Source organism: Oryctolagus cuniculus, chromosome 1 (genome assembly GCF_051225735.1).
Source record: "Oryctolagus cuniculus isolate XC-2025 breed Fujian yellow rabbit chromosome 1, ASM5122573v1, whole genome shotgun sequence".
Classification (NCBI taxonomy): Eukaryota; Metazoa; Chordata; class Mammalia; order Lagomorpha; family Leporidae; genus Oryctolagus; species Oryctolagus cuniculus.
In genome coordinates this window covers 130293216-130313974 of record NC_142867.1, presented here as the reverse complement: position 1 = coordinate 130313974, position 20759 = coordinate 130293216, and the positions used below count along the sequence as shown (strand labels likewise).

Below are 20759 nucleotides of genomic sequence, written 5' to 3'. Positions count from 1 at the left end.
TTGCTAGGTCAAAAAAGAGCCTAAATAAACTAAAAGGATACAAATAAAACAATGTTCTATGACCACGGGGATTTATCTTGAATATCAATAACAAAAGGACGTTTGAGAAGTGCACACATATGTGGAAAATAACAACATATTCCTAAATAGAGAGCTATAGAAAATAGATAAAAGTGAAAGTAGAAAATACGAGATGGTAGGAAATGAAAATGAAACATAAAAATAGGACGCAGTTAAAACAGGTTAAGAATATGATCCCTCTCAATTTCTATAGCTTTATAAGTACCAAAATGGAAAATTGTGATCACTTTAACTTTGCTATTCATCATTGTGTAGGGTAGTCTGTAAGCAGTTTGTATCTAACAAAAAAAAAAAAATAAATGTATTAGTTGCATCAGAAGTCCAGCAGAAGGCAGCAAGAAACCACTAAACAGTGAGTTTGATTCTAAACTCATCCTAGAGGCCCCATATGGTGCTCATTCTTAATCCACCAGGTGATGTAGGTGCTGTGCCTACCGTAAGTACAAGAGACTGTGCTAAAGAAGGCACCATTGCAGCTTTTGGAAGACTTGGGGCTGTTTCCACATGGAGGAACTTAGCCTGCACATGAGCCTGATGGCTTAGGATGTATTGTTCTTGTTGCAGTCCAGGATGTTTCTCCCTTTTAAAAAATGTTTAAAAAACACATAAACACAGAGAGACAAGGGAGAGATAGTGATTTTGCATGGGCTGGAACTGGCCAGGCCAAAGTCAGAAGCTGGTCACTCATCTGATCTCCCATATTGGTGGCAGAGAGCCAACTATTGAGCTTGCTGCTCCCGTGGTTGTGCATGTGCAGGGAGCTGGAACAGAATCAGTACTGGGACTTGACCCCAGACACCACATGTATGGGTCTTTAACTACCATGCCAAGTGCTTATTCCCTGGAAGTTTCTCTTAACTAGCAACAGAGAAGCAATCATTTTCTGAGATGTTCCTGGGTGGCTTATTTTTTTTTTCATATAAAGTTTAAGGAAAAGTCATGTATCCATCATTGAGTGTTTTAATTGGATGAAGCTACATCAGGCTGTGTTGTTTTTATATATATCCAGGAGTGTTTGGGAGAAAAAATACTGACACGGATACAGAGATTGGCAGATAATGAAAGTGTGATCACAAATTTATCAGAATTTTACAGTATAGACTTGGGGAGCACTCACTGCTGGTTTAGTCTGAGGCAAGAGGAAAAGATGTGAGCTCCTCTACTAATGCCTTCATTAATTCTCTATCACTGACTTTTTAAATCTTGGGAGAGAGTATTGAATAGTGGCTCCCTGAAGCCACACTATATTTTTTAGGTTTATTTTATTTATTTGAAAGAAGTACGGAAAGAAGTAGGGAGATCAATAGATAGAAAGATAGATAGATAGATGTGCCTTCTATCCATTGGTTCACTCCCCAAATGGCCACAATAGCTGGAGTTGAGTTAATCCAAAGCCAGGGGCTTCTCCTGGGTCTCCTACATCAGTGCAGGGGCACAGGGACTTGGGCCATCCCCCGCTACTTTTCAAGGTGCATTACCAGGGAGCTGGATTGGAAGTGGAGCAGCCAGGACCTGAACTTGCTCCCATTTGGGATGCAGATGCTGCAGGCTGGGGCTTTTACCCAGTGCACCACAGCACAAAGCCCAAATCACTCACTAATTTACAACTTCAAAATAGTTCTAAATGTCTTCAAAAGCAGAGCTGTTGAAATTAATATAACCATGCCTGGTGATGTGGTGTAGTGGGTAAGCCACCACCTGCAGCACTAGCATCTCATATAAAAGCTGGTTTATATCCCAGTTGTTACACTTTCAATCCTGCTCTCTGCTAATGTACCTGGAAAAACAACAGAGGATGGCCCAACTGCTTGGGCCATGCCACACACATGGAAGACCCTGATGAAGCTCCTGACTCCTGCCTTCAGACCTGCCCAGCCCAGGCCATTTTGACCATTTGGGGAGTGAGCCAGCAGATGGGAGATCTCTCTCTTTATGACTCTTTCTGTAACTTTGCCATTCAAAAAAAAACTTTAAAAATATAAGAAAATTTATGTCAAGCTAAGATATGTTATTTGTACATAAACCTTAATGTTTTAACTTCTTACTTTCCTGTATTTATTAAAAGCAAACTTTTAAATAACTTTTAAGATAACTCCTGGGAGTATCTTTTCATTTATGAGGTTTTCCAAATTTTTGTCAAAGAAATGTCAGTTTTCCTTACTTTCAGTAGAGGGAATTATTAGCCTGGGTGGAATTTGTTACAGAAGTTATGTTGCCACTTGGGACACCCACAACACCTACAAGAGTGCCTAGAATAGAGTCCTGGCTCTTCTCCTAATTCCATCATCCTTCTAATGGTCACCCTTCTGGTTAAAGTACTTAGATGCATGCCATCCATGAGAGAGCCCTAGAATGAGTTCTTGGTGCCTCACTTTGGCCTCACTAAGCTCCAACTATTGTGGGCATTTGGGGACTAAACCAGCAGATGGGTGATCTCTACTGTCCTCTTCGATTTATCTGGAATTCAAAGAAAAATTTAGTTTAAAAATATAAGGGAATGGGATTTGGCATAATGATTGGAGCACTCCTTGAGAAGCCTAGCTTTTATGTCAGCATGCCTGGGTTCAAGTCCCATCTCTGCCCTTATTGCAGGACATGCCACCAATCTGGTTGGTGGTGTTCCTATAGAACCCCTAACCTGTATATACTTGCCCAACACACAGTAAGCCAATCGCTGACTTTGGTGTGGTGGAGTAAAGAAGCATTTATTTTAAAGCCCAGAGCAAGGAGCTTAACTCCAGGGCTTCCCAAGAAGTTAGAGGCAAACATTCTTATAGATTGAATTTAGAGGTGACAGGTGCATGTTCAGCTTGTGTCCAAGTTCCTGATTGGTTTGTGGTGCTTTTGACCTTCATCTTATTGATGAAGATGGCATGTTCTTAAGGAAATTTTAATGGTGTTCAGGTGGGCTTCAGTTAATCTGAGAGCTTACATACAGTTGGTAGTTATTTGCTTTTCCCAGACTGGGATATTTCCTTACCTAGATGTGGAACTCCCATAAATAAACCCATCCAGACAATATTGGCCAGCAGGGTTTTTTCTGTTTTTCTGTTGGAGAAACAGATGACTTCTCTGTGCAGTGATTAGAGACTTGTCAGGACAGCTGTGTCACTCCCTCAATTCAGTGAATTATTTTTGGTACAGTATGGGTAAGGATGCCTTGGTTTAAGGGAGACAGAGAAGATGCTTGGTCCTGCTTTTGTTCTATATGGGTTTTGTTTTAGATGTTTTTATTTTTTGTTATTCCTCCATCCTTAGGGAAAAGGAACAATGACAATTCAAACTGCTTGGTGAAATTTGTGGGGGTAATGTGGGGGTATTTTAAGGATGAAAGGAGAGAAGGTTGTAGGCATTTGTTTTATTTATTCATTTGCTTACTTAATAGTTAACACACACACACACACAGAGAAAGAGAGAGAGAGAGAGAGAGAGATCTTCCATCTGCTGCGCTGGTTCACTTTCCCAGGTGGCTGCATCAGCCAGGGGCACATGTACTTGGGTCATCTTCCTCTGCTTTTGCAAGGCCATTAGCAAGGTGTTGAATGCTCAGTCCCTTATGTAAATTTGCTGGGTGAACCAAATATAAAAGGAGGGGCTGAGAAGCAGTGTTAGGCTTCTGTGCCGGGTGTGCCTAACCTAGGGTCACAGCACCGCCGGAAGGTTGCAGTGACAATGACGGTGGTGGTGATGGGTGCCGCTCCAAGGGTGAGGCACCAAACCCAGTTGAACTCTGTGTCTGGAAAGCCCAAGAAGAAAGACCAGACACATTGACTAACCTGGAGACAGGGACATCTTTGGAACTGTACTTTCATTTCAAGTTATTTTTTAAAGTATTTCTTGTCTTATTCTGCTTATTGGGAAGAAATAGCTTCAAGGATTTTAAGTTTTCTTTCAGTTTTGCATGAACTCTATAGGAAACGGGGCCCTTGAAGGGCTTGGGAATGCAAGAAGAGATTGAAGACAGACAAGCTTGCTCTCTCTGTGTTTTCCCTCTTCTTCAAAGAAAAGTATTTACCACTCAGCTTGTAACAGCTGTACTCCAGCATTAGCCATCAAGAGAAAAATAACATTAAACAGCTATTGCAGACTACAAACCCTGGTGAAGTCAAGGTGTGGGAGTGGTGGCATTGAGAAGACTGACTAAAACTGACAAGGACTACAGTAAAAACAGCTCTTCTTTCAAGCTGGAAGGGGCTGCAGGCTCCTTCGTGGATAGAAATGCACAGTACACACCTCTTTTAGGTGCTGCTCTCATTTTGTGGAAGTGTGGTAGTTGTGGAGGTAATAGAGTATCTCCTCAGGAATTTTTCCTTGCTCAGAATTTTCTGTCCTGCTTTGATATTTTCTCTGTTTTTTTTTTTTTGAAGACCTGCCTCCGTCCATGAGCAGTACCTTGATCTGTCTGACTGCCCATGTTCTCTACCTGCAGCCATTTGCATGTGTGCAACCTACTGTTTGTCTCCAATTTTTAAGCTGTTAAACTTTTGTTTCTTTTTTTAAGATTTATTTATTTATTTGAAAGTCAAAGTTACACAGAGAGAGGAGAGGCAGAGAGAGAGAGAGAGGTCTTTCATCTGCTGGTTCACTCCCCAATTGGCTACAATGGCTGGAGCTGTGCCAATCCGAAGCCAGAAGCCAAGAGCTTCTTCTAGGTCTCCCATGCAGGTGCAGGGGCCCAAGGACTTGGGCCATCTTGTACTGCTTTCCCAGGCCATAGCAGAGAGCTGGATCAGAAGTGGGGCAGCCAGGACTCAAACCAGTGTCTATATGGGATGCTGGCACTGCAGGTGGTGGTTTTACCTGCTACACCACAGCACCAGCCCCCAAGTTGTGTTTCTTAATCTCCTCTTCTGCTTTCCTTCATTTGAGATATTTTTACCTTCAATTTTATTCGGGAGGGGGAAGGATGATAATTCTAAATTTTTATTTTCCCTTTTTTTTCTGTACTCTTCTCTGTTGGTTCCCTTATCCCATTGTCTTGTCCATTCTGCCGCTGTGTGGGCCTGGGCTATGCGGCAGGGCAGATCTCCCTTCAGAGCTCCAACATGCCTGCAGAGTCTGGAAAGAGACAAACCCAGAAACATTTCCTGGCCTCAGCAGCCGCTATCTTCTTAAAGAGAGCTACCACACTCTTTGCTTGTACGTGTCCAGGATTAAGCCTGAATGTGTCACCTGCAGTGCCCATCTACAATGAATTTATGTTTCTCTTTGTTCTGGCCAGTTACAGTAGGGCCACCTTCATGGACCCAGGCATTTTCCCCTGAGCTGAGGAAGATGAGGACAAGGAAGATTTTCAAGCTCCCCTTTACAAAGCAGTGGAGATGAAGGGCATCGAGGTGCTCATGAAAGGGTGTGCCACCAGCCACTTCTACTGTCCTCGGCATTCCCACACAGTGTCTGTGATAATTGTGTGGAGGAATTTGATCATCCCTGCCCCTGGGTGAACAACTGTATTGGTCATTGGAACTACCGTTATTTCTTCCTCTTCTTCCTTTCCTTGACAGCCCACTCTAAGGGTGTATTTGGCCTTGGCTTCCTTTGTGTCCTCTACCACATAGAGGAGCTCTCAGGGGTCTTCACAGCTGTCACAATGGAGTGATGTATGTGGCTGGCCTATTCTTCATCCCTGTAGCTGGCCTCACAGGGTTTCATGTGGTGTTGGTGGCCTGGGGACGCACAGCCAATGAAAAGGTTATGGGTAAATTCCGGGGAGGTGTGAACCCCTTCACCATTGGCTGCTGTAACAATGTTGGCTGTGTAATTTGCAATTCCTCAGCACCCAGATATTTGGAAAGACCAAAAAAAGAAGACAATTGTAATCAGACCTCCCTTCCTTCAGCCAGAAGTGTCAGATGTCAGATTACTGTAACGATCATGGATAATGGCATCCAGGGAGAGCTCAGGAGAACTAAGTCTAAGGGAAGCTTGGAAATAACAGAGAGCCAGTCTGCAAATGCCAAACCCTGGCCTCCTCCTACGCCAGACCTGAGCAGTTACATGGGACTGCAAACACACCTCAGCCTGGCTACTAATGGATATAGCAGCCTTTTGGGCAAGGACAGCCCTCCCACACCAACCATGTACAAGTATCGGCCAGGTTATAGTAGCAGCAGTACATCAGCTGCCCTGCCTCATTCCTCCAGCACCAAGTTTGTCATGGGGACAGTTTGAAGGAGCCCATCCTCAACTGCAGAGAGCAGCCATCATCCCAGTTACCACTCAGAGCCCAGCTTGGAACCAGAGAGCTTCTGTTCTCCCACCTTTGGCAAAAGCTTTCACTTCAACCCACTTTCCAGTGACTTTTGTTCCTCCAGCCTCAAGTCAGCCCAGAGAACAGGTTTTGTGCTGGACCAGTTGCAGTCCATTCATTGAGAAGGCATCACTTCCACCTCCTTTAAGAGCCTAGCCAACCAGGCATGCAATGGAAGCCTGTCTTATGACAGCCTGCTCTCTTCTTCAGACAGCCCTGATTTCAAATCAGTGCAGGCAGGGCCTGAGGCAGACCTGGCTTTAAGCTATACCTCTCCCTTCCTGTCAGCCCGCCTGGCCCAACAATGGGAAGCCAAGAGGCATCCACATTTGGTGCCAATAGGCCCAACATGAGAGCCCTCACCAGTCCGTTATTACAATCTGTGGTGCCATATTGTGGCCTTCCTCCAAGAATGAGAGAAGCTGCTGCACCAGTCACCCCCTCTCCCAGGCCATGAGTAAGAACCAAGATTGGGAAACTCAGGCATTCAATCAACAGCTGGCTCAGGCAATGCCCTCATACAAGTTCCTTCTCAGATGATTCGAAGGGATCACCATTGGGCAAGACTCCACTTGGACACCCAGCTTTCCCACATTTTGGGAAGCCAGAAAGGCTAATGGCCCGGGGACTAGGGTCCCCTGAACCAGGTCCAATCACCCCATATCTGGGCCATTCAACATCTTACAGCAGCCAAAAAGCCCCACCTGGTGTCTCTAAGACAGAGGAAGTGGACTTTCAGCCACTACAGATGCCTAAAGGTGAAGTACAGCTCAAGACCGCTCACAGCAAATCCAACGGGCAACCCAAGAGCACATGCTCAGCCTTCCCTGGCCCCACAAGGGGAGGAGTCAAGAAAGTATCAGGAGTGGGTGGTACCACCTATGAGCTTATGGTGTGAGCCTTCAGCCCCTCCCCTTCCCCTACCTTCTACCCTTTTGGTGCCTTCAACAAAGGGCCCCAGGTAGCCACTTTCCTTCCCTCAAAAGGCTCCCTTCCCCTGCATGGACATTTTTTAAAACACTGATTCCCAGAGGATGAGTGTTTTATAAAATGCAACAGAGTTGGAGAGTTGGGGCCCTGAGCTGGGGTAGTAACTCCCCCCTTTTACCTTTTAAGATCTTCCTTCCCTAATCCCTGGACCTGACTCAGTGGACATTTGTGCAATTGCTTGCCCTGGAGAGAACCAGATCATATTTTAAACCAGAAATAATTTTTTATTATTGTTACAGATTCTATTTTTTCCTCTTCTGCATTACCAGGTATGTGCGTAAATATCAAGGAAATTTTATATATCTATCCTGGGATGGAAAAATGAGGGTTGGATATGTATAAGAAGTAGGATCTTACTGTTCCTGGTCCTCAGACCATCAGGAAAAGAGGGGAGACACCGTATTCCTTTCCCCCATGGTTCCCTCTCTTGTCTGTTACCGACTAAGGAAGTAGTAGAACCCCCTGTTGGTGCTAAGTGATCAGGAAAGAAACCTGGGGAGAGGTGAGTCTGAGCTCTTGGTTAAAAGAGGAAAGGACTTTTGGAAAGTTAGTTTTGTAGGCTTATTGGCATTTAGTTTCCCAGGAAAGGGATCACAGCTCTATGACATTGGTGGTGGTGGTAGGAGGGGGATCAGGAAAAGCATCTGGCCTCATTTGAAACACTATTAGAAACCCCCCCACACACTTCTTGGGAGAGAGGGATTAGGGTGGCTTTCTTAAGTGAGCCCCTCAGAGCTTCCTCTAGCCTACAGGTAAGATGATTTTAAAGTCCAAGGACAGGAGAGAAAAATCCAAATTGCAATAATTTTTATCACATGCCAAAAACAGAATAAAGGAAAGGAGTGGCAGGCCTAGGCCCTTCCAAATGTCCCTTGGGAGTTACCCCTCAGCCCACCTTAGTATGGTGCTGGGTAGGGTAGATACCTGGGTTCTAATCTCTAAATAGGGGAGACCACAGCCTCTTCACAGAGTCCCTTTCATTTTTTTATTCTGATTAGCCATTTTAAACTGACAAATGAGAAAAATCCTGATCTATCAGCAAACAAAAAAAGAAGAGTACTTAAGTTTATATTTAGAAACATTTATCTAATTTGCTTTACCCAGTTTATACTTAACAGCAATACCTAGATGTCTGAAGAAACTGAGATACTATATAATTAAAGCTATAATTTTTTTTAACTACCCCAGAGTCAGTGATTGACTTGCTGTATCTCAGGCAAATGAAACCATTTGAAGTTGCTGTAACAATTCCTCCATTTGGGAGTGTTCAACAGCAGCCTTTTTTTTAAAAAAAAGATTTTTTTTATTTATTTGAAAGGAAGAGTTACAAAGAGGCAGAGGCAAAGAGAGAGAGAGGTCTTCAATTGGCTGGTTTACCTCCCCCAAATGGTTACAACTGCTGGAATGGGGCCAATCCAAAGTCAGGAGCCAGGAGTTTCTTCTGGGTCTCCCACATGTGTGCAGGTGCCCAAGCACTTGGGCCGTCTTCTACTGCCTTCCCAGGCCACAGCAGAGCTAGGTCAGAAGCGGAGCAGTCGAGACTCAAACCAGTGCCCATATGAGATAATGGCAATGCAGGCAGTGGTTTTACCAGCTATGACTCAGTGCCAGCTTCTTAAAGCTATAATTTTGAACAATTTTCCTGTGAAAGAAAACTCAAAAGGCTGATTCTGATTCATGGTATTTAATACACAGAACATAATTTTAACCTTAGTGAAAACATCTTCCATTCTCTTTTCATATTTTGGCTGACACTCACTGCTGCTGGTGTTTTGAATGACCTATGAATAATGGTGTTTGCATGGAAGTTCAGGAGCCTACTGAAGGAAATGATAGAAGGCAGACCTCACTGACAACTCATGAGAAAATATGTAACAATCAACTGCAAACAACTGAATTCTATTACCAAGAAGCCTCCACTCAGACCATCTGTAGATTTATAGAGAAAGGTCTTCCATCTGGTTCACTCCTCAAATGGCCACAACAGCCATAGCTGGGCCAATCCTAAGTCAGAAAAGAGTTTCTTCTGGGTATCCCACATGGGTGCAGAGGCCCAAGCATGTGCCAAATCTCTACTGCTTTTCCAGTTCACAGCATAGAGCTGGATCAGAAGAGGAGCAGCCAGGACTAGAAATGCCCACATGGGATGCAGACACCTGAGGTGGTAGCTTAGCCCATTACATCACAGCCCAACTCCACTCAGAGATTTTTAAGTGGCCATTACTTATGCAGTCTCAAGGAGGTCAAGCAGTATTATAGTAAAACATCTTTTTCTTTCATAGTTTCCAAATACAATTTATTAATTTTGCAAAATAAGTGCTAAGGGGCAATAAAAATAGAGCTCTGATCACAATTGCTGTTTAGGCCAGATCTGTAAAAAACCAAGTTAGAAAGCAATTTCTCAGGGCAGAGATCTCTAGCTACAAAAAAAGAGAGCTCTCTTTTTATTTTATATTTTTTTATTTATTTGAAAATTAGAGTTACACACAGAAAAAAAAAAAAAGAGGCAGAGGGAGAGAGAGCAGTCTTCCATTCACTGGTTCACTCCCCAATTGGTCATTATAGCCAGAGCTGTGCTGATCTGGAGCCAGGAACCAGGAGCTTCTTCTGGGTCTCCCACACAGGTGCAGGGGCCCAAGGACTTGGGTCATCTTTTACTGCTTTCCCAGGCCAGAGCAGAGAGCTAGATCAGAAGTGGAGCAGCCAGGACTTAAACAGATGCCCTTATGGGTGCCAGCACTGCAGGCAGTGGTTTTACGTGCTACACCACAGCACCGGCCCCAGGGAGAGCTCTCTTAAATGCAATGTTCCAGGGTCAGCATTGTAGCATAATGGTAAAGTCACCACCTATGGTGTCAGCTACTCCACTTCCAATCCAGCTCCATGCTAATGTGCTTAGGAAAGCAGCAGAAAATGATCCATGAATTTGGGCTCCTGAACTTTTGTGAGAGAACTGGAAGAAGAATCTCCTGGTACCCACTTTTGGACCAACCCAGTTCTGGCCATTGTGGCCAACTGGGGTGTAAACCATGGATGGAAATTCTTTCTCTCTGTCTCCCTCTCTCTCTCTACCTCTGTCATTCAATCAATAAATAAATCTTAAAAAAAAAACTATGTCCAATAACAGCTGAACAAAATATTAAAAGAGATATTACCCTGGTAGTACCATGTGCAAGTTTGATACTTACCAATACATTTCCCTAGATTTCAGTTTGAATTTAAATCTGGTTTCTACAAATCTGAAACACCTTCAGCCAATGATACCAGGTCAACAATTAGTTGCTCAGGTTATTTCTGATTCAAAGAAATATTCAGGAAGCAGTGAGGCAGCTCACAGGGGTGATTTGTACCAGGGGTTGGTTTGCCTACTCTGAACTGTACTCCCTTCATGATTGTTTCAAAATAAAATAAATCTTTAAGATAAATTTAAAAACCCAGAATCATGGAGCAAATGAGCTTTAAGCACCAGAAAAGTGTTGCTTCTAATATAAAAGTATTAGACATTAGGGGCCGGCACTGTGGCACAGTGGATTAACGCCATGGCTTGAAGTGCTGGTATCCAATATGGGTGCTGGTTCTAGTCCTGGCTGCTCCACTTCCGATCCAGCTCTCTACTATGGCCTGGGAAAGTAGTAGAATATGGCCCAAGTCCTTGGGCCCCTGTGCCCATGAGGGAGACCTGGAAGAAGCTCCTGGCTCCTGGCTTCAGATCGGCACAGCTCCGGCTGTTGCGGCCATCTGGAGAGTGAACCATTGGACAGAAGATCTCTCTCTCTCTGCCTCTCTCTTTGTGTAACTCTGACTTTCAAATAAATAAATAAATAAATTTTAAAAAGTATTAGACATTAAAGCATGAAATATGGATATGCAATGTAGGATAATTATAAAAGATATATATATATATACTTGCTGATCATTCTAATAAGAGACATAATAAACTCTAAAATAAAGTTACTACAGATTAATGACATTTTAGAGTAATAAAAGGGTCAATCAACCTGGATAAGATTTCAATTCTAGATATGCTTGTATCTAACAAAGAAGCCCAACATTAAATGAAAGAAAATGACAAAAATTGAAGAGAAAAGACTGCTCAAGACTAGTGTTAGGAAGTTGCACTATGGCATAGAGAGTAAAGCCACCACTTCTGGCATTGTTCCAATCTTGGCAGTTCTAGTGATCCAGCTCCTGGCTAACTCACCTAGGAAAGCAGATGAGGATGGCTGGAGAACTTGGGCCTCTGCACCCATAGGGGTGACCTGGTAGAGTCTCTTGACTCCTAGCTTTGGATATGCCCAGCTCTTGTCTTTGTAGCCATTTTTTAAAAGATTCATTTATTTACATGAAAGACAGACTTATGGAGAGTCAGACAGAGAGAGAAGTCGTCCATGCGCTGGTTCACTCCCCAGATGGCCACAATGGCTGGAGTTGGATGCAGGGGCCTGAGGACTTGGGCCATCTTCCACTGCTTTCCCAGGCCATAGCAGAGAGCTGAATCAGAAGTGAAGCAGCCACAATTCAAACCAGGACCCTTATGGGATGCTGGCACTGCAGACAGTGGCTTTACACGCTATACCACAGCACTGGCCAGCTTTACAGCCATTTTGAAAGTGAATCAGCAGAGGAAGATATCTACCTCTCTTTCTCTCTCTCTCATGCAGCATTACATATAATAATTTTTTTAAAAAATTAATATTAGGAGACATAAATATGTCACTTTTAATAATGGACAGAACAGATTTGCAAAATTTTGGAAAGGATAAAGCAACTTGACCATGTACTTTCTTTTTAATTAGCAAGTCTAAAAACAATGAACAAAGTTGCAATTAAAAAGCAAGTGAATTATAATCTATTTTTATTTGCATTAAACACATACAATGAGCTATGATTCATAATCTCTCCAAGCTAAAAATCCAATCCAAGAAGGAATTATATTTTCTTTTTTACAGATTTTTGTTTATTTGAAAGACAGACTTATGAAGAAAGAGAGAGAGGTCTTCTAACCGTTAAATTGCTCTCCAATTTGTTACAATGATCAGGGCTATGCCAATCTGAAGCCAGGAGCCAGGAGCTTCTTCTGGGTGTCCCACACAGGTACAGGATTTGGACCATATTCCACTGCTTTCCCAGGTGCATTACCAGGGAACTGGACCAGAAGTGAACAGAGAGGACTTGAACTGGTATCCAAATGGGATGCTGGCATCACAAGTGGCATCTTTACCCGCTCTGCTGCAGTGCCAGCCCCTTATATTTTCTTTTTTAACTTTGGTATCTAATGTTTTGATGTTTGGGAGGCCTACTAAGAAGTGACAACGTCTATTCACTCACTGAAAGTCTAGGAACACTTGTAGTCATGTGTTCTGTGCTTAATTTGTGATATGCTAATGTTCTCAGTTATAACATGATATCATGAGTACAAATTCTTACTGAACTCACACAATCACAATGTCATACGAAACCAAAAATCCTCCTAAAAGTTTTACATTTTAGAGGAATTAATTAGGAGAAAAGGTGAACACTCCATCTATATACAAAAGTATATCAAAGCTTAATAAAAAACAGAAAGTACAGATATATTCCAGAACTTAGGTGAGACATTCAAATACAGAACCAACAATATTTTAAATAAAAACATAAATCCATAAATTTGTTTGATTTATTCAGTATTATGTAACTAATTCTTGATTGCTCTACTTTAGAATTTTAGTGCTTTTTTTAAAGATTTATTTATTTATTTGAAAGTCAGAGTTACACAGAGAGAGGAGAGGCACAGAAAGAGAGGTCTTCCATCTGATGGTTCACTCCCCAACTGGCCACAACGGCCAGAGCTGGGCCGATCTGAAGCCAGGAGTCAGGACTTTCTTATAGGCCTCCCATGCAGGTGCAGGGACCCAAGGACTTGGGCCATCTTCTACTGATTTCTCAGGCCAAAGCAAAGAGCTGGATAGGAAGTGGAGCAGCCAGGTCTCAATCCGGTGCCCATATGGGATGCCAGAAGTTCAGGCCATGGCATTAACCCACTGTGCCACAGCACCAGCCTCTTAGTGCTTTTTAAAAAAAGTTTTTTTCCCTCAGAGCTCTGGAAATTTTTGTCAAAATTAGTCCAAAACCTGCATTTAAGAACATTTGGGGGCCAGCGCCATGGCTTACTAGGCTAATCCTTCACCTTGCGGTGCCAGCACACTGGGTTCTAGTCCAGGTTGGGGCGCCGGATTCTGTCCTGGTTGCCCTCTTCCAGGCCAGCTCTCTGCTGTGGCCAGGGAGTGCAGTGGAGGATGGCCCAAGTACTTGGGCTCTGCACCCCATGGGAGACCAGGATAAGTACCTGGCTCCTGGCTTCAGATCAGTGTGGTGCACCGGCTGCAGCACACCGGCCACGGCTGCCATTGGAGGTGAACCAATGGCAAAAGGAAGACCTTTCTCTCTGTCTATCTCTCACTGTCCACTCTGCCTGTCAAAAATAAAAGAACATTTGGGTCTGGCATTGTTTCTTAACAGGTAAAGCTACTGCCTGCCATGCCAGTATCCTGTATTGGGTGCTGGTTCAAGTTCCAGCTGCTCCGCTTCATATCCAGCTCTATGCTGTGGCCTGGGAAAGCAGTAGAAGATGGTCCAAATCCTTGGGCCTCTGCACTTGTGTAGGAGACCCAAAAGAAGCTCCTGGCTCCTGGTTTCAGATTGGCACAGCTCTGGACATTCATCTGGGCCATTCATCTGGGAGTGAATCAGCAGATGGAAGACCTCGTTCACTGCCTCTGCCTCTCTGTAACTTAGGCCATATATAAAGACTTTTGAAAGTCTTAATCTTGGGATGTAGCATAGCAGGTAAAGCCATCTCCTGAAGCTTTGGCATCCCTATGGGCTTTGATTTGAGTCTCAGCTGCTTCACTTGTGGTTCAACTCCCTGCTGATATGCCTGGGAAGGCTGTGATGGATGGTCTAAATGCTTGAGCCCCTACAACCAAGTGGGAGACCCAGAAGAAACTCTTGGATTTGGATCAGCCCAGCTCTGGCCATTGCAGCCATTTGAGGAGTGAGCCAGTGGATTGAATTTCTCTCTCTCTCTTCCTCTGCTTTTCAAATAAGATAAATAAATCTTTTTTGAAGCAAAACCTTCTGGAGTGTGTGTCTTTCTCTCTAACTCTGACTTTCAAATAAGATAAATTAATCTTTTTTAAGCAAAACCTTCTGGAGTGTGTAGACAGTATACACAGTATGTATAATCAATCAGACTCTGACAAATCCAACCAAAATGTAACCATCATCATTAAGAAATGCTTCCAGGTTTGAATGCTGGCTTTGCCACTGCTTAGCAATATAGCATCTTGGGTAATCTCCATTCTTCTTCACCTGGAAAATGATGACAATAATAATATCTAGAGCTTAAGCAGAAATAAAATGGGACAACACATTTTAAAACACTGCTATCCATGTCTAACATATAATGACTCAATGAATACTATTTTACCATTTTTACTACTACTGTGCTATCAGATTTTATCCAGTAGGCCACACTTGAGTTCCTATACTCTGAGCTTATAAGCCCAATCAACACATCATGCAGCTTAGAGACTTGATGTCTCCTGTATCCCTCCCTTGAGTGCTCTAGACCCCATATAGGACAATGCATGGGTGAGTGCATGGGAAAGAGTTGCCAGTGAACATACAGCAGTGAGAAGACCCCCTTCCTTACAGAACAGTGGTTTATATAGAACAAAGTAGTCTGAAAGGACTTGGAGCTGTGAGCTAATGCGGGGCTGATGAGAAAGAGGGAGAGTTTGGACTAGATTTCAGGGTCCTTTGAGATAACAGTGTGAGCTGGAAGAGGTTCAGGCTGAGTTGCTGAGATATGGGGAGATAGTTTGAGAGGAGTGAGAGAGATCTCAGGCTGACAGCAGGAGTCTTCTGATAGTAACATGTCCAAAAGTCAAGTCAGGGCAGGCCTGGTTAAAGTAGGGTGGAGCTGTATTGGCAAGGCAGAAAAACAGGGGCCTGCTTGTTGCTATGTAAGAGGTCAACATGGATCCAAGGCTTTTGTCCTTGCTCCATCACCATGTATGATAAAGTCAGAACAAAGCATGCTTTGACGAAGGCCATTCCCAGTAGAAATTCTACAATACAAATGTATCCAATCACAATCTGCTGCAGTTCAGATAGATTTCATTCTTTAGCTAAAGGCATTCATGTTTGGTGCCTTTTAGCTGGGAATCTGAGGAAATGTCCAACCAGGGTAAATGTCATAACAGTGGCCGTGGACTCTAGTAGAGACAACATTGTGCACCACCAGTGACAAAGTCCAGCCCTAATTACAGAACTCCAAATCCCCCATGAGGGGCCACACAGTTTGCATCTTTCAAGTTCACAAGGTGTACTTATATTTTGCAACAACTCTCAGTCAAGCCTCAAGCTATGTGTACGTTTTAAGTAAATATCATTTGCTATACCTTTTGCAGGAAAGACAAACAGAAAATTAGCCACATTGGGCCATTCACACACAACTTCCAACATCACTACTACCATCAATTGTCATTTAAGAAGAGGTCAATTGTGCATCTTGGGGAAGAGGCAACAAGGATGTATTATTTTGCTGTCTCTTTGCTCTGTTTCTAGCCTGCAAATCTCTCCTCCAGTTCTCTAGTATTCCCAGGTAAGATGTCAGATTGCTTCACTTGCTCACCTGTCTTCCTTGCAAATCCCATGCCCCACTCTCCCTCTGTCAGACCCTCATTCAGATCACACACTGGGGTGACCACATTGTCCAGCATCCAACATTGCAGATACTGTTGGCACTAGGACCCACAACCTGCCTACATTAACCAGAATCTCATCTGGCAGCTTCACACTGTCACCCCCCTTCCATGATGTTGTAGGTCAGAGGAGCATAAAGGAAAAGACATGGGGTCAAGAGACCAGCTCACCTTCCCAGGGCTGTCCCTGTCACATCAACCCTTGAAAGAGTTGTTGCTATGGTAACTCTCCAACCTGGAAGCTAGTGCTTCAGACTTCCTCTGATTGTAGGTCCCCATGTATCCCCTGGCCTCGCAGGCACTCCAAATGCAGATTTGGTCCATGCGTACTGAAGTGCTGGCCAGGCAGAGGCAGGGCTAGCTCAAATGCCTGCCTGTCACCCATTCTTTGTGTCAGCAGCTGGAGCCAGCACCATGGGGCCACAAATATCTTCACACCTTCTCTGCCCTGCCTACCCTGTTGGCAAATGTGCAATGAGGCTAGCTTCTGAGCCTTGAACAAATGGGTTCTAGTAGGGTGGGGCTTTTTCTCCTCACATGGTTTTGAAAGTGTCAAGATAGTGCTTGCCCACCTCTAGTCTTAGGGGATTTGTCATTTTCTGGGAGCATATACTCAGGAAGTTGGCAGCTGGGCACTTCTGAGCTGTGAAAGGGATTATTTATTTATTTTGATTTTTTTTAAAAAAATATTTATTGGAAAGACAGAATTACAGAGAGAGGTAGAGACAGAAAAAGAAGTCTTCCATCCAATGGTTCACTCCCCAGATGGCCTCAATGACTGGAGCTGTACTGATCCAAAGCCAGGAGCCAGGAGCTTCTTCCAGGAGATCTCCCCCGAGGGTGCAGGAGCCCAAGGACTTGCATCATCTTCTACTGCTATCCCAGGTCATAGCAGAGAGCTGAATCAGTAGAGAAGCAGCCAGGACTTGAACCAGTGCCCATATGGGATGTCAGTGCTTCAGCCCAGAGCTTTCACCTGCTGCACCACAGCACCAGCCCCTATTTATTTTGATATTTAAAAAGAACTCTTAGAGTTATTTTGAATAAAGAAAGGACAAAGTTTGTAAGATTGACTTCATCCTGATGGCTAGTTTACTCTAGACTGGAATGGAATTGATGGAATGTTTCAAGTAAGTTGAAGAGGATGTGTGGAAGTCACAGAAGGTTATGAAAGAAAGAAATCTTGGATCTTAATGAGAAAGCCACAGAGGCCTAAAGAGTTAAATAGTTAAATGTTCTGTAAAATCCTACAGGTGCTTAGGTGCTTTCAAAAATGCTATGTGAAGTAAAAAAAAAAAAAAAACTCTTAAGTCGAGTGTGACCAAAATCTGCTGCCTCAATTTTCTCATATTTCAGTATACCCATAAGGTGAGTATTGACTCATAAGATGAGTCTTCTATTTAGATGACACCTCAAGATTCTGTTCATTCAATAAATCATTATCATCTGCCCTCTGTTGGTACGTGGGAGATCTGGTGGCAAGAAAGTTTAATGCAACAAAGAAAATAAAAGAGCCTTCCCATGAATGAGGAAACCTCAGGGTAAAACAATTCTGGCCTGAAATGGAGGACCTCCACAGTCCCTCTGGTCTACTACAGCCAGAGGTGGGTTTCTATTTCTTGTTATGCCTCTCTACAGACATGAGCACCAGGATAGAAGCTAGGACACCTCAGCCGTATTAACCTCAGTGCATGTTAATGACAGCTTGACAGCTTCCCAGTCAGTCAGGATCCACGCTCTGCCCCCAGCTTCAGTTACCAAGCCTCTGCCTATCACCTGTATATTTTCTTTTCAGAAAACTGTGGCATTTTTGGGCTCTGCTTCCTCTGAGATTTGACCTTAACCCAGTTATTCTTACCTGACACGGACATGAAATCCACAAATGGTGTAGTGATTCTATTGTGCACCTATACCTTTTATCACACTGCTTTGTAATTGTCTATGTCCTTGTCATCTGTCCCCCAGGACTGAAGTGTCTTTAGGGTAAGCACTATATTCACATCATTCATGTTGTATCAGTTATACCCAGGAGAGTACCAGGCATAATGCAGACAAATCATCCCTGTCTCCCTTCCTCCTCTGCTCCTTATGCTCATAGTGTTAGATGCTCTTGGTTTTCTCCTCCTCCTCCACACCTCCCTCTGCACACTACTACCACATTTAGTACTACCACACACCATGCTCCTCTACCCCCTCTGACCCCATGTGCTCTCCAGTTCCAGACAGAAAGATATAGCAAGTGAGGCTTAGTTGTACCCATAAAGCCAAGCTCCTGTGCTTCATTATCACTAGATGAATTGTGGATGTTGGCCTTGAATGTGTTGATTCTGCTCAGTTCTGATGGCCCCATTACAACTCAGAGCATGGTCACCTCCCAGAAATCAAAATGCCTGCCTAAATATTACATTCAGCTAGGGGCCACAGAGCTCTGCATCACTGTTCTTGGAACCCTTTGCACTTATTCACAGTTCACACATACTGCTTTCTTCTACTCTTTGTGCCCACTTACGCCTGCCAGAGTAGCCAGTTTAAGAGCCATGATGCTGAGCCAGTGGCAGGACACCTCACTTGGACTTTATAATGCATATTTTGACTATCCTGGGAACATTTTTACTTATGTCCTGCTTCATTGTACTTTGAGTACCTGAGATTGCTGGACACATGAACTGTGACTTAGTGAGGTATTCCAAATTCAACTATGAAGTATGTAATTTTGTGAGACTTTGAATTTTGTTTTTATTTAAGTTGTTCTTATAGCCACTGATTATGTCTTCTTGTTTTTTTTTAATAGTTTCTCATCGGCATTTTTTTTTTAGATTTTATTTATATATATGAAAAGCAGAACTAGAGAGAGCCAGAGGCAGAGAGAGAAAGAGAGAGAGAGAGAGAGAGAGAGAGAGAGAGAGAGAGAGAGAGAGAGAAGTCTTTGATATGCTGGTTCGCTCCCCAGATGGATGCAATGGCTAGAGCTAAGCTGATCTGAAGCCAGGAGTCAGGAGTTTCTTCTGGGTCTCCAACGTGGTTGTAGGGGCTCAAGGACTTGGGCCATATTCTACTGCTTTCCCAGGTCACAGCAGAGAGCTGGATCAGAAGTGGAGAAGCTGGGACTTGAACTGTTGCCCATATGGGATGCTGGCCCTGCAGGCAGAGGCTTTACCCACTACACCACAGCACTGACCCCATATGTCTTCTATTTCCAAGTAACTGCATCATAGTGAGAACCACTGTATATGGTAGCAATTAACATGATAGGCTTGATGATTTATATAGGGCTTATACATAACATTTACCCATGAGATTGTGTTCTAGATTTATGCAAACTTTGTAAGTTGATTGGAGGTAGCCTTTTGTTACTGATGAACATTAATGTGGTGAGAACATCTTGTCCTTTTTTTTTTTTGACAGGCAGAGTGAACAGTGAGGGAGAGAGGGAGACAGAGAGAAAGGTCTTCCTTCACCATTGGTTCACCCTCCAATGGCCTCTGCGGCCGGTGCACCATGCTGATCCAATGGCAGGAGCCAGGTAATTATCCTGGTCTCCCATGGGGTGCAGGGCCCAAGTACTTGGGCCATCCTCCACTGCACTCCCTGGCCACAGCAGAGAGGGGCAACTGGGACAGAATCCGGCGCCCCAACCGGGACTAGAACCCGGTGTGCCAGCGCCACAAGGCAGAGGATTAGCCTAGTGAGCCGCGGCGCTAGCTGAGAACATCTTGTCCTTTAAAAATAAAATCCAAATTAAGATTTACACATGAGTTTCCACCTGCCTTCAACCACCATATTAAGCATTGAACTCCTGTTGACTCTACATGTAGATCTCAAAGTAATGTTTGCCTTTTCTTCATTCTCACTGACACAGTACCTCTGCATGGATCCTACTAAATTATCTTTAATAGACCTTAATTTACCCCCTGTCTTTTATTTTCCTTACTTTATGTCCAAAGCCTTTTGTGATTCAGCCCACTCTCCCTGACTGTATCTGGTTGTTCAGTGTCTCTTACTTCAATTTCTAGGGAAATCAAGTGGCTGGTTGTTCTTTCCACATGCAACACAGAAGATTGCTCAATAAATGCTTATCAAATAAATGAATGGAATGCCTTTTAGAGCAAGGGTGAACATCTGACCTGTTGGCCTGGATGGTTCCTGTTTATACACTTCAACCCTAATTGTGACAGTCTTCAAATAGATTTCTATTTCCTTGTATCCTCTACTAAGCAGTTCTTGGGAGTTACACTCTTATTTGCTTCTTTCTATATCATTTATTCCTTGAACTAAGAGACTTACTCTGTCTAGATGCTGAGTGAATTTTAAGGCAAACATGCTTCTTGCCCCCATGAAATTTTCAATTTGGCAAGAAAGAGCAATCTACCCAAAGAATATTGCCTGACATAGTAAAGACTAGTGTGAAGTCAATGGATAAAGATTTAAGCATTCCTAATCCAACAACAACTCTAATCCCATGAACTATAAACAGAAGCAATCATAAACATAGAACTCCAATTCATCAGTTATCCATTTGCATTTCTACTTAAAAATTTTAAAAAACCATACATATAACTAAGATTGCATAATATATATATATGCTATCGTGATATTAAACATAAGAAAAAATGAAAATGACAATGGAATAATAGCAATTTTAAATTCCCTTCATTTTAGACAAGTTATAATCCTATGTTGTTCTCTACAGT

General features: G+C 43.3%; 1 pseudogene; it reads left to right on the top strand.

Moving 5' to 3' along the window:
- Window positions 1-5126: 5126 nt before the first annotated feature.
- LOC100357783 (palmitoyltransferase ZDHHC5 pseudogene) lies at window positions 5127-7229 on the top strand (annotated as a pseudogene).
- The last annotated feature ends 13530 nt before the right edge of the window (window positions 7230-20759 follow it).